The sequence below is a fragment of the Protopterus annectens genome, chromosome 7.part0, assembly GCF_019279795.1.
Source record: "Protopterus annectens isolate FY-2018-M chromosome 7.part0, PAN1.0, whole genome shotgun sequence".
Lineage (NCBI taxonomy): Eukaryota > Metazoa > Chordata > Ceratodontiformes > Protopteridae > Protopterus > Protopterus annectens.
Window position 1 is genome coordinate 1,284,466,296 of NC_056739.1, and position 15,440 is coordinate 1,284,481,735.

Consider the following 15,440-nt stretch of genomic DNA (forward strand, 5'->3'; position numbering starts at 1 on the left):
TAGGTTCGGTTCTGAGCACTAGGAACTGAGTCGGCCTAATACCAAGCTCGCGCCAGCCAAAAACTCTTTGAGCTAAGTTTCTACCCACAATGCCCTTCTCCCTATTATCTCAGATCTCGTTTGCCGCGTAGCCATAAAGCCACGTTTCACCCGAGCTCTCAGCTAAGTGGAAACTTTTTGATATTTCGTGGAAAAATTTGTCTATTTTTTTGTTGTTTGTGACACATCCATTAATCTTTATATTTACAGTTAGATTTACACCTTTTTCACTTCTACTTCTACCCGTTTGGTAATATTTTAAGTACCATTGATGGTACGGTCTTCTCTCTTTACCCTTGTGGTATTCGTTGGAATACCATCGCTGGTATTTCTTCTGTCCTTCCCTTTTTCTGTCTAGTTGTGCGTTTTTGATTCTTTGGATAGATACTGTGTGTATTTAGATAGGTAGAGAGAGTAGAATTTACATTTTTCTCTGAAGATTTTGATTGTTGTATTTAACTTTTTCATGATGTCTGATAAGAAGGGTACATCGGGTTTCAAGCATTTTACTTCATGTAATGGTAAACTTCCGAATAGTGACTCTCACAACGATTGTGTCTATTGCTTGGGGGTGCCCCATCTTTCGGTGCAACCTCCCTGTGTGATTTGTCAAAGTTTCAGCCAGCGCACTCTGAACGAGCAGAAGAATAAGTTAATACTGAAGGGCCTATTTAAGTCACCCTTTTCAGAGGCCCTTTCTGCAATGGAGGTCTCAACCCCTCCTAGGAAGGATAAGAAAAGGCCCCATTCGGTTCCCTCTTCACCCTCGGGTGACCAGGGTAAGTCTGTGAAACCTAAAATGCAAAAACTTTCTTCAGAGCATAAATCTGCCTCGTCGGCACCGACCTTGTCTGCTTCAGGTACTATGACTATTACTATATCGGCACCAGCTTCGGCTCCGATACTGTCTCCGGCATCGACTATAGACCTCATGTCGCCTAGTACAACTTCGGCACTAGGTGCCGCTTCAGCACAATACATGCCTTCAATGCCTATCCCTGCAATGACGATTGAAGCTCCCATATCGGCTCCGAGTGCCCCTTCAGCACTGAGCTCTTTTACCATCCTGAAAAGAATAGATTTGACCCCACTGCTTCCTGTCTCCAAACTTGAGACATCGGTGCCAGTAGATTCCACCCCACAGACCTGATATTCTCCGTCCATAGACTAGTTTCTAGGCCAAGTGTATAGCTTGTTTTTAGATCAATCTGACTCTCCGTTGGGAGTATCCACTAGATCCACTAGGAGCCTTTCAGAACTTGATGTGGTGCGTCTTGTGGATCAGCTGTTGGCAGCCAGGGGGGGATACCCATGCCTTCCAGGACCCATCCTCCTGCAGGACTTGGGTTGACTTCTCCATGGACTCCATCCTCTTCTCCTCCTTTGACCATTCTGGTTCTAAAGCCTCCTGCTCTGACATCCTTTTCTGAACCCCCCCCCCCCAATCTCGGTACCTGTAGTAGATCTCACTGTGGCTCCGGGACTGTCCCTGTGGTCCTCGGTTCCTGCTGAACCAGTCCTTCCTCAAGCCCGTGACTGGGCTGCATGCTCTTCGGTTTATGGCACAGTTCCGAGTGTTTCTTTGGTTCTGTCTTCAGTGCCAGAAGCTTTGTCTGCACCGATCCTGCTTGAGGCTGTATCCTCGAGAGCGGGTTCGGCAGAGTGGGGTGTGATCCCGGTTCCAAGGTTGTCCGTCTTGATTCTGGGCTGCCATCCCTCTTCGGGTGGACCTGCTTTCCATGCGATGGAGAGGGCGCTTGCTTCTGGAAGGATTCCGCCGACATCGGAACCCCAGATTTCTCCCCCTGAGCTACAGCTGCCACAGGCTACCTCCCCGGGATACCGGGCAGGGAAGCCGCAAGAACCCCCTGTACAGGGTACCCACTTTTCTGAGTCCTCCTCAGAAGCCCCCACAGAAGAGATTGTGCAAGAGGAAGCACGTAGACTCCAACAGAGGACACGGATTTCAGTGACGGTGAAGGTTCCCCATGGTCCACCCCCTGATGATGTCTCCTTCGGAGACATCCTTGAAATGCTGAAACATAGGGGTGACTGGAAGCCCACTAATCCTTCTTCTGAGGAGTCCGTGTTCCTGCAGGCTTTCCATGCCCGGCCATCTACCTCTTGGGTGACCCCACCTGCAGATGAGCTAGTTCAGCTCGTGGTGCAGCGCACCTGAAAGAACCCTGATTCTGTTGAGGTGATCCCTCGGAGACCCGACAAGATACTTTCTCCACCTGAGGAAATCTCGCATTGGTCCAGAGGTTTACCAGTCGATGTTATGGTGGTGGCGGCCATCACAAAAAATGATCTAGCCGAATACAGTCCACCTGCCCAACAGAGAGTCCCGGGCCATGGACAGATTGGGGAAGAGAGTCTTTGCATCAGCGACCTTTGCCATATGGTCCCTGAAGTACTTGGTACATTTTACGAGGCTCCAAAGAGACTTGATCTGCAAACTCTCTGGAACACTCGCAGGGCAGGTGTCTGATGAGGTAAGGGACAAAGTTGCCTCACAGCTCACAACCCTGTAACTGATCTCCAACTCGTCCATGAGGTTGCTTTCACATGCAACCGAAGGGGTGGCTAGAGTTGCAGGTTCAGGCATAGTTATGAAATGTCATGCCTGGATGCACATTTGTGACCTTGCGGATCCCTTCAAGTTTTCCTTTCTAAATGCTCCCATCGAAGCATCTTCTCTGTTTGGCTCCAAGGTAAAGGATACTCTGGCCAGGTGTGAGCAGGACAGTAAGACCCTGTCTGCTGTAGGTCTACGTTTTTCCAACCCTCAAAGTTCCTTCTTCAGGAACCAGAGGAGTGGGAAGATGTGGCACAAAAAAATCTCAGGGCCCTTTCCATGGCACACATGGTGACGATACCCCCAGGGGCAGAGGGGGTAACAATTCTGGAAGACGCCCCTATTGAGGCAGAGGGGGTCCATGTAATCAAGGCCTCAGAGACTCCTTCTCTGGGCAGCCTTTCCAGCTCTCCTGAAGAGCGGCCCGATTGCTTTCCTCTAGAAGCAGTCAGGGGTGTTTCTCTCTGCACCAAGCTGTCTGGCACTCTATTACCACTGATCGTTGGGTGCAGAATATCATTACCAGAGGTTACACCATTCCCCTCATTACTTATCCAAAACTTCCAACAAAACTTCCCAATGTTCCACGCAGTCACAGGGAAGAAGCAGCTTCAGAAATAAAAAGGGTATATCATCCAGCTAGTCCCACCAGACCAGTGCAGATCCAGATTTTACTCAAGATTCTTTCTGGTGCCAAAAAAGACAGAGGACTGGAGACTCATTCTGGATCTCAGCAGTTTGAACAAGTCTGTCACCCAAACCAAATTCCAGATGGTCACAGTTCAGTCCATTCTCCCTTTTCTAAGGGAGGGCGATTGGTTGTGATCGATTACCATATCAAAATGGAAAAATACTCCAGGAGTTTACTTTGCTTCCAGCTAGGAGCCAATCATTACCAGTTTCATGCCCTGCCGTTCGGTATCTCTACAGCCCCAAGAGTGTTCGCAAAGTGTATGGCAGTAGTTACAGCCTACTTGAGGCTGCAAGGATTCCGGGTGTTTCCATATTTGGACAATTGGTTCCTTACCGCCCCCAGCAAGCATCTTCTGGTAACAGCCCTGCAATACACCCTTTCTCTGACAGATATTTTGGGGATAACTGTACACTGGGAGAAATCCAACCTTACTCCGGCCTAACAGATAGAATTCATCGGAGCAGTCTGCGACACTCGATCCAGTCTGGTATCACTCCCAGCTCAGAGACTCCAGAGATTGAGGCTTCAGCTCCAGGTGATACTCTGTCAAAGCAAAGTCTCAGCGAGAGAGGTTCTTTAGGTCCTAGGATCCATGGCAGCTTCCATACCAATAGTGCCTCTTGCAAAACTGCATATGCGAATTCTCCAATGGCTTCTTTTCTCTCAGTGGTTCCCAAACCATCATCCTCTATGTTTTCAGATTCAGATAACCAACTCTTGCAAGCAGGACCTTCTTTGGTTGATTAGGCCAGACACAGAACTTTGGAGCCACCCATTCCAGTTTCCTCAGCCCAAGGCCATTATGACCACGGATGCTTCCCTGATAGAGTGGGGGGGTGCCATTTCCAGGGAAAGACAGTCCAAGGCCATGGTCACATTGGAGGCCAAGCTGCATATAAGCATTCTAGAACTGAGACCGGTGCTGTTAATATTGCAAGCATTCCAAACGCTTCTTATTTCTGGAACAATTGCAATTCAGTCAGACAATATGTCAGTAGTCTGGTATATCAACAAGCAAGGAGGAACCAAGTCATAACACCTGTGTCGTGAAGCCATGAGAATTTGGCAGTGGGAGATAACTTCCAACCGCTTTCTGATAGCAACGCATATCCCAGAAAACTCCAATGTGATTGCAGACAAGTTGAGAAGATGTATTCTTTTGCCCCATGAGTGGTCTCTCAATCCCGAAGTAGCGGCATACATTTTCAGCCATTAGGACCAGCCTTACTGTGGCATTTTCACCTCCCCATCCAACAGCAAATGCAACAGCTATTTTGCTGTATTCCCCCCAAAGGGGGAGTCCCCGAGGAATGCTCTGATTCACGATTGGCCTACAGGACTTCTTTATGCCTATCCCCACATTCCTCTGCTTGCACAATTCATAAAGAAAGCTATTTGGTTGAAATGCAAAGTGACCCTCATAGCCCCCTTTTGCCCTCAACATGTTTGGCTCCCCTTCCTTCAGCCTCATCTGTTATATTCACCATGGATTCTGGACCCTCTTCCAGGCCTGATTTCTCCCCCCCCCCAAGGGTTGAGTCACCCAAATCTGTCCAGTCTCAAGCTGATAGCTTGGTTTCTCCACTTCCATTAGTTGCTAGGCAGGATGATCTCACCTCACCTGTTCATGACATTATTCTGGCCTCTCATAAACCATCCACCAAAAGACTATATCGGGACAAATGGAAAAGGTTTTCTGTTTGGTCAAAGGAAAATGTGCTAAATCCGTATTCGGCTCCAGTCACAGCGGTCTTACAATATCTACGTTTTTTTGAAGATGGAGCCGCAGCCTCTACCATACGAGTACATCTGGAGGTGATTTGGGCTGGATGGTACTCCTCTCATATCGCTGCATTTATGTAAAACTTTTCTCAAAGGAGTTTCTCACATTAGACCTCCAATCAGACAGCCTATAGAGCCATGGAATCTCACATTATTTCTCCAGTCTTTGACTCGACCCCCTGTGAACCCGCAGCAAAATGTGACCTCAAATTCTTGTCATGGAAATCTCTCTTCTTGGTAGCCATCATGTCAGCCAGACGAATTTCAGAATTGCAGGCATTATGCACCAAAAGACTATAGCTAATCTTCCACAAGGACAGAGTATCACTCCGGACGAACCCATCTCTTCTCCCTACAGTTGTTTCTGATTTTTCCATCAATCAGTCTATTGACCTACCAGTATTTTTCCCAAACTTTTGTAATAAAGGAAAATACTCCCTACATTCCTTGGATGTACACAGGCAGTTGAGATTTTATTTAGACAGAACCAAAACAATATGTAAGACTGACCAAGTTTTCATTTCCTTTTCTGGGCCTAGAATGGGAAACTCTGTCTCCAAGGCCACTTTATCAAAATGGCTAAGGGACTGCATACGTTTCACTTATTCATTTGCAAAAGAACTTATGCCACAGAATATTAAAGCCCATTCCACTAGATCGATGGCAACTTCTGTAGCCTTCCATTCTAGGGCTTCTATGGATGACATTTGTGCAGCAGCACTTGGGCTAAACCCCACATTTTTATCAATCATTACAAATTGGATGTGGTCTCCAGAGGGAGAGTTGCCTACGGCTCAATGGTTCTCAGGAACGTTCTTCCATAAGGGTCACCCAAGGATCTCAAGGTAGCTGGGGATTCTGTCCCATCAGTGATGAAGGGAAAGAAGATTAACAACATCAGATAAAGAAGTTATGTCTTACCATAACATTCCGTCTGTGTTGTTGATCTTCTTTCATTCATCACCTCCCACCCTCCTTCCCCCACCAAAGGCTCCTGGGGGATACTTTGGGTCCAAGTGGTGTCTTGGGGCATTTACGCAGAAATGGCCTCTGCTTTACTTGTATAAAATGGGCAAACTCGATCTGAGGTAACAGGGAGAAGGGCATTGTGGATAGAAGCTTAGCTCAAGAGTTTTTGGCTGGCGCAAACTTGGTATTAGGCCGACTCTGAACCGAATCCATCAGTGATAAATGAAAGAAGATCAACAACACAGATGGAACGTTATGGTAAGACATAACTTCTTTTTAAAATACACGTTCAGTAAAAAAAAATTACCATTACATTTGTCAGTAAAATGAGTCAGATAAACCAAGCTGCAAATGTGTGTGTGTGTGTGTGTGTGTGTGTGTGTGTGTGTGTGTGTGTGTGTGTGTGTGTGTGTGAATAGATCTATATCTATATATCTATCTATATATATCTATCTGTGTATGTGTGTATGTGTGTATATATATATATATATATATATGTATGTATGTATCTCTCTCTTTCTCTCTATGTATATGTGTATATATATATATATATATATATATATATATATATATATATATATATATATATATATATATATATATGTGTGTGTGTGTGTGTGTGTGTGTGTGTGTATGTATCATGTCTTGTTACTGTTATATGTATGTATATATATATATATATATATATAGTTCTGTAGAGGTACTCTACATATATTGAGCATGTTTAGTGAAGTGTGGTGAAGCCATAAGTCACAAAATGCATTTCTTTTTCCTACATCCCTATAGTATCAGGTGCTTTACTGCCAGACCCCCCCACACACAAGTTGCATTCATCATAGTTGCTTTCATTTTGGTGGATAAGAGTCTGTATTCACTTTTTAAATTCTGTAGGATCGTAATATACATGTGAAAAAACAGCAAGTGCAATTTGTGGGAAATTTATTTTTATGTATCTGCTTTCATAATTCTACCCATTTTTTAGAAACATATTTAATATGTATAAAAATTGTACTCATTTTATACGCATTTAAATATTGAACAGTGTTTGCCCTCATGGTACCCATATTGTCATGTTTTGTTTTACAGTTAATTCACATTATTTTATTTAAGAAATGTATAAATTACTTTTTATTAAATTGGGCTCAGCAAAACAGCTGAATATGTACATGAATGCTACTGTTTATACAGATTTGCATACTGAATACCTTTACACTTACTTTACCATCTTATATTGCTTGAAAATTACAATTTGATTAACATGAAATATTGACTTTTATGTTTTTTATTGTAAATTTGTCTATACATAGAAGCATTTGTCATGCAAAACAACAGTTCATTGTTTTGCGTGCTGAGTGGAATGCTTTTTTACAGCTTTGGTGAATCTGCTTTATATTTAAGTTATTTCTGTCCAAATATGATTGCTGCAGTAACTGAGACTGTGATGAGTACTGTTGCTGCAAATGTGAATGTCTTTAGTAATTTTGCAGAAAATATGAATGTGGTGATTGTCACAGCAGTAAATGAGAACTTAATTATTACTGCTGCAGTAAATGAGTATTTGATGAGTCCTGCTGCTGTAGATGCGAATATGGTAAGCAATTTTGCTAGTGTGTACTTACTGTAGTAGAGAATGTGATGAGTACTGTTACAGTAAAAGACAATGTAGTGAGCACTGCTTTAGTATATGGAAACTTGGTGTGTATTGCTACAGTAAAAGAATGTAATGAGTACTGATATAGTAAGCAAGAATGTGGTGAGTACATACACTGTGAATGAGATTGCAGTGAATTCTGCTGTGGTAAATGAGAATATGGTGAGTACTGCTACAGTAAGTGAGAATCTGGTGAGTACTGCCATAGTAAACAGAATGCAATGGATATTGCTACAGCAAATGAGAATATGGTGAGCACTTGTGTAGTAAATGAGAATGTAGTGTATACGGTAGCAGTAAAGAGAATATAGTGAGTACTGCTATACTAAATGAGAACGTGGTGAGTAATGGCTCTATTGAATGAGTATGTGGTGAGTATTGCTGCAATAAATGAGATTTTAGTGAGTACTTATGCTGTGAATGAGATTGTGGTGAGTACTGCTGTAGTAAATGGTTTGGTGAGTACTGCTGCAGTAAGTGAGAATCTGGTGAGTACTGCATACTGGGTGTATGGCAGTAGTAAAGAAAATGGTAGTGAGTCCTGCTACAGGAAATGAAAATGTGACAAGTATGGCTCTAGTAAATGAGAACTGCTGTACAGCACAGTGGTGAGTACTGCTGCAGCAAATGAGAATATGGTGAGCAGTGCTGTAGTAAATGAGAATGTGGTGTGAACAGCAGCAGTAAAGAGAATGTAGTGAGTACCGATACAGTAAATGAGAATGTGGTGAGTACTGTTGCAGTAAAAAGACTGTAGTGAGTACTACTGTAGTAAATGAGAATGTGGTGAGTACTTACCTTGTAAATGAGATTGTGAATACTGCTGTAGTAAATGAGGATATGTTGAGTACTGGTACAGTAAATGGGAATCTGATGAGTACTACTGTAGTAAATGAGGATGTGATGAGTACTGCTGCAGTAAGTGAGAATCCGGTGAGTACTCCTATAGTAAATAGAATATAATGAATACTTCTGCAGCAAATGGGAATATGGTGAGCACTGTTGTAGTAAACAAAAATGTGGTGTGTACAATGGCAGTAAAGAGAATGTAGTACGTACTGCTAAAGTACATGAGAATGTGGTTGATATGGCTTTAGTAAATGAGAATGTGGTGAGTACTGCTGCAGTAACGAGAATGTAGTGAGTACTGCTCTAGTAAATGAGATTGTGGTGAGTTCTGCTGTAGTAAATGAGGATATGGTGAGTACTACTACATTGAATGAGAATGTGATGATTACTACTGTAGTAAATGAGGATGTGGTAAATACTTACACTGTGAGTGAGACTGTGGTGAGTATTACTGTAGTAATTGAAGATATGGTGAGCACTGGTGTAGTAAACAGAATGTAGTGAGTTATGCTACACTAAATGAGAATGAGGTGAGCACTGCTGCAGTAAATGAGAATGTGGTAAGTACTCCTGTAGTAAATGAGAATATAATGAATACTGCTGCAGTAAATGAGAATGAGGTGAGCACTGCTGTAGTAAATGAGAATGTGGTAAGTACTGCTGTATTAAATGAGAATATAATGAATACTGCTGCAGTAAATGAGAATGAGGTGAGCACTGCTGTAGTAAATGAGGATATGGTGAGTACAGTTGTAGTAAATGAGAATGAGGTGAGCACTGCTGTAGTAAATGAGGATATGGTGAGTACAGTTGTAGTAAATGAGAATGAGGTGAGCACTTCTGTAGTAAATGAGGATATGGGGAGTACTGCTACAGTAAATGAGAATGTGGTGAGTGCTGCTGTCGTAAATGAGGATGTGTTGACTGTTAGTTTTGAAATGCGTTGTAGAACCTGATGATACTAGTAGATTGGTGATGAATTAAGGATGATACTTTTAGAGTAATATGATGTGGTGTTTTTTTTTTTTTTTTGAGGGGGTGTTTGTTTTTGGGCTTGACAAAGAGCAGGGACAGCTTCCAACTAACTGTCATTGTCTTGTTCAGTTGCCATGCCCTTGTCACTGGTGCCAGTAAAGTGTTTTTTCTCAGTCATTGCAGGAAGCAAGAAATGGCAGCAGGCGATACTGCAACATGTCATTTAGCTTACAGAATCTGCACACACCTATTCCTGCACATGCAGTGTGACTGGCCACTGTTTTGGCTATAGAAATGGTGATGTGTTTCAGCAAAATATGACTCCATCATAACATGATAAGCAGATAAGCACACAAGACTGCCTGCCATTGCTTCGTTCCCCATTATTACCATTTTGATTTTGCAAATTCTGATTGGAGGAATGAATGATGAGCATAGGAATTTGGAAAGTCTGTCTTAACAGATAGCATAAAACTGAAAAGCAATTGTGGGGCCTTGCCATTCTGGAGTCATTGAAAAGGTACCATGGCTGTTGCATTACTGCTGTCACATGCTTTATTAGTGAGCTGGTGAGACCAAGAAGTGTGACATAAGTACTTGCTATAAGAGGGAGTTTTGCTGCAGTGAGTGTGTAATTAACTAGAGTGACAAACAATACTGGAGAAATAGGAGGAATATCAGCACCATAACTGGCAGCCAGTTATCACAGACACATTTCTGGTAGCTGCATCAGGACTGCTACACCCACTGTTCAGTCACCAAAGGTGTCACTGGCAGTGAGTGAACAGCTTGTTCTGTTTGTCAGTCTGATTGCGGGGTATGCCGTATTCCCGTCTTGTGCATGCTGACACCTGGCAAAGGGTTATGCCAGACTACCAGAGCAATTAATCCATAGAATTAATTTGCTGTAGAGGGTGGCCTGATTTGTTCTGCATCACTGCTTCTGATGTGCCTGATAGTAGCTGTAATTGTTCACCCTCTACTGTAAACCTAACTGCTTGTTTTTAAAGTTCTTTCTCCAGAAGTCCTTAAGGCTATTAGATATTTGTGATGTTGATTGGAGTGAAACAGAAAGAAGTTTGAAGTAGGCATAATGTGTAGGGACTTGATATCAAGGCTTTTCTGGTATTAAAACTGTAACTGCTTGACAGAGAGCTGCCAAGTGGTAAAACATTTGTAACCCATCCCATAGCGGGCTCCCCACAGAAGTTTTATATTCAAGAACTGATCCTGAAGTTATAGAAAGGGCTATGCCATTGCTACAGCAACACCATGATTTACTGTGATCAGGGCCCTGTTTATCTATCTATCTGTCTATCTATCTATCTATCTATCTATCTATCTATCTATCTATCTATCTATCTATCTCTTTTATTTTCATATGCAATTTCTCCTAGGAAATATTGCTGCAGAAAATCAAACTGAATTTCAAGGCAAGCTGCCATGATGGAGCAGTTGTGTTTGCATTGTTTACGTCGCATTGAGATCATAACAATTCATTATTTTAAAGGCAGTTCCACAGCCAGTGAGGCTGTGCATGTCCATAGTGAATATTCTGGCAACTCTCAGCATCATGGTCATCTGGGGACTTCTTCTTTGTACATCACAGAGGTATACATTTGTCCTGTTAAGCACCACTCCCTTGCTCCAAACTACCTGATTATATATAAGGAATGTTTTTGATGCTTTTCATTACACTCAACTAGGATCGCTTGTTTGTGCATTTCAATAAAGGATATTCCATTTTTTAACTCAACTGTGGACTACCTACTATTTTCTATTTTACAGTTTGATTTTTATTAATGAACTAGGTGCTTAACATAATTCAGGAAGTGAACACCACACCCCCCACATTGCAAAGTTTCTTCTTGGTTTGTTTTTGACCCAGTATAAGTTGCATACTGGGTTTTCTGAGACTTCGAAGGATACCACGGATTTTTCTTTTTGCAATTGTTGTAATTTAGTGCTTATATCAAAAGCATGCAGAGCTTAAACAAAGCAATAATAGCAGTGATAATAATAGTAAATCTATAGTTCTGCATGTCCCCACTTATAGTTTACATATATAGTTTACATATTAACAGTTTTTTTTTTCTTGTAGTAATTACAAATCCCGTAATTATGTTTAAATTAATGCTTATTGTTTGCGAGTCAAGCTGCAGATGTCGTTTTCTTTAGAGTTTTGAAGGTTTTCTAGTTATGTTTTTGTAGTATACTTTCTTATAACTTTAAAATGTTCAGTTCTCTGTTTTTTTTTATTAAGAGCATGACATGTATTTCAAGTTGCAGTGTGCCTTAGTGGTTTTCTAACCGAGTAGGACTGACATGGAATGAGTTCTCAATGGTGCTTCTTTGTAAGTAAGCATTATGCTGTTTAACCCAAGATGTCTCTACATCAACAGCCCGTACTGAAATCTTTATAGGAAAATGGGTGGGGAGGGACTCTATAAAGTAAGTGTTTCAGACATTCAAGAATATGAACTGGTAGAAATATATTTAGTGTACCATACCATTTTTTTTTTAAACAAAAAAAAAATCTTTATTGAATTACTTATGATGTAGGCAATCATACATTTATGTAAATGAAAACACACCACACTGATATATTTTTCAGCTGCAAATATTATACATTACATATGATCTTCTATACAGTCATTGTCAATCAAACATTACAGAGCTCATTCAATTCCTGCCTCCCCTTAAACCTCATTCCTCCTCCAAAACATTATTCTGCATCTATTGTTCCCAAATATTCCTGTTTTTTTTTCTCTGTAATTTGATCCTTTCCTTTTCTAAAGATCCCACTTCCAGTTATTTTATCCCTGTTACTGTATTCACTATTTCTAATATGGTTGGTTTAGACTTTGGTTTCCATTTCTAGTAATTGCTTTTTTGGCAGCCACCAGAATTAATCTCAGCAAGACCTTACTGTGTTTAAATAGTTTTGTGGGTTTTAATGGACATGTATCCAGCCGGACTTTCCCGGTCAAAAAAATGTAAAATAAATAAATAAATAATTGATACTATGACTTCACTTGTCTGTAAGTGCTTAAAGACCAAGAAGGCATTCCTATCATCTTTTAGTTGTAAGGCCAAGAGGGCATTTCCATCATTTGTAAATGGTAAGGCCAAGAAAGCAGTTTCATCATCTGTAGGTGTAAGGCCAAGAAGGCATTTCCATCATCTGTAAGTGGTAAGGCCAAGAAGGCATTTCCAACATCTGTAAGTGGTAATGCCAAGAAGGCATTTCCATCATCTGTAAATGGTAAGGCCAAGAAGGCATTTCCATTATCTGTAAATGGTAAGGCCAAGAGGGCATTTCCATCATCTCTAAATGGTAAGGCCAAGAAGGCATTTCCATCATCTGTAAGTGGTTGCCAAGAGAGCATTTCCATCATCTGTAAGTAGTAAGGCCAAGAGGGCATTTCCATCATCTGTAAGTGGTAAGGCCAAGAAGGCATTTCCATCATCTGTAAATGGTAAGGCCAAGAAGGTGTTTCTATCATCTGTAAGTGGTAAGGCCAAGAAGGCATTTCCATCATCTCTAAGTGGTAAGGCCAAGAAGGCATTTCCTTCATCTGTAAGTGGCAAGGCCAAGAAGGCATTTCCATCATCTGTAAATGGTAAGACCAAGAAGGCGTTTCTATCATCTGTAAGTGGTAAGGCCAAGAAGGCATTTCCTTCATCTGTAAGTGTAAGGCCAAGAAGGCATTTCCATCATCTGTAAGTGGTAAGGCCAAGAAGGCATTTCCTTCATCTGTAAGTGGTTAGGCCAAGAAGGCATTTCTGTCATCTATAAGTGGTAAGGCCAAGAAGACATTTCCGTCATCTGTAAGTGGTAAGGCTAAGAAGACATTTCCATCATTACTAAGGGGTAAGGCCAAGAAGGCATTTCCATCATATGTGTGCAGCAGTGCTGTTGGAATTATGAGTAGTTGTTTTCTTCATTTATTTGTTTTTGTGAGTCTTTGAACCATCTTTCCATGGAATGATTGGCACAGTTGACAGTCTGCCCTTTACATTTACAAGACTGTAGGCAATTGTATAAGCCATATTGCTTTCAAACTTACAGACTGTCCATCGTGCACCCTTACAGTGAGCCAGGCACTGAACTCTCATTTAAGCAGCATGATCACAGATGCCTCTGCTTAAATCATTGTGTACACAGTTTGCAGGAATGGACTAGCACCTATTCTACAGTGCTGATCATGCCTCCTGATAACTTATGCCTGGGGCAGCCACCCCCTTTGCCTAACGCTTGCTATGGCTCTGCCTATCATCTACATTTATACACATTTAGAACCAATGTAGCTGAAACACTGGTATGTCCTTAAGAGGTAATTTGCATATATCCCAAGGGCCTCCACTACAGGACGTTTAAGGTATTACTCAGTGAAGTTTCTAGCTTGTCTGACTCTTTCTTGATTTTTTAATGAATCTATCTAATATTTGTCTCTGGTATCTATGTAACTTTTTCACCCTTTGATTAGATATAGTTACGGGCTTCAGGAAGTTGGTGGGACTACTGAGCCCTTGGCCTAGGTCTCCATTTCACCTAAGGCTGGCCCTGAAGTTATGATGTGGGTGTCCACATAAACCAGTCACTCTGCATCTTTTGTCACTTATTACCCAGTCTGTAATTGCAAGCTGATCACTGTAGACTAAGACAATGCCTAAAGTCGTCAACTACCTAGTTTTCAGTGTTGTAACTGAAATGCACATTCACTTCCCTATTTTGGTAGTAAAACAACTTGAGGCCATTCAAAACAATTATGATGGAAAAGTTTACATTTTCTAGGTCATTAAGCAATGATGAAACAAGCCACGGTCCATCACTACCCAAAAGATGAAGGAGGTAGTCATGTACACTTCAGTGGGCCATTGGTATTCAGTAAGCAAGGAGTGCAGAAAGGTACATTGGCTCATAAAATGGAGTGGCAGCCAACTGTGGGCCATTCAGGATGTGAGTTTTATTCTTATGTAAGATGTCTGTTTGTCGCAGAATAATTATGGACTGAAAGAATTAATTGTTAACCAGTCGGAATTAGAAACATTTCTGTTTTTGGAACATGTGCCCTTCCCCCAAAGTCAGATACTGTAAATGGTAATTGAAGCATTTACAACCAAGAATTATAACATGACGTTTTTTATCTCCTCTGTGCTTGCCTTTCGTAGAAAACCGCTGTGCTTCTTTGTGGGGGTATGGAGGAAGCTCTTTGATCACTGGGATGGTGTCCTGGCTAGAGCAATTGAGGATGGGTCCATGTAATGGTTTTGAAAGAATGGCACAAGTAACACAAACCTAAAAAGGATCATGATTTACAATTTCAGTTTTACTTTGTTTTGTTTTCATGAGCTGCATTCCAGCACAGCTGCCTTGATCAAACTTGCTGTCTGAATCTTTAATCATGTTTTAATTTAAGCTCTGAACTCATACAAAGTTTTGTAAGGATAATAGTGCATGTTATGAAATATTACCCACAAGAGGAAGCCACTATTTTAAGATGAATGCTGCTAATCCATTTGCATACAAATATAAATTATCTAAAAGAGAATGTAATTTCTGGAAACAGCAGCATTTTACTTACAGCTAATCAGCTAACACATACACAGGATGCATTTCCTGTTTTTTCCCTTTAAATTTAAATGGTCACATTCTGACACGTTTCCTTATTTTCCAACTCGTAAGTAGCTCAATTTTGATTGAGGGTGGGGGTTCCTGTTTGGATATCATTCACTTTCATGCTTTCTTATCCCATTCCTTGTCTGTTTGCAGGATTTTACTTGATTTATAAAATGCCTCTCCTTTTAAATGTTGAGACTGTGCTTCCCAAGCCTCATGGAGAAAGAACTAAGCTTACATGGCAAGATGCCAGTAAGTTGTACATTCTGTACAATGGCAG

At 41.4% G+C, this 15,440-nt stretch overlaps 1 protein-coding gene across 2 annotated transcripts in view; it reads left to right on the forward strand.

The window, feature by feature from the left end:
• The window catches only part of FRMD4B (FERM domain containing 4B), a 2,055,076-nt gene that overhangs the window by 1,822,464 nt on the left and 217,172 nt on the right, over positions 1–15,440 (forward strand). The gene's annotated exons all lie outside the window — the stretch shown is intronic.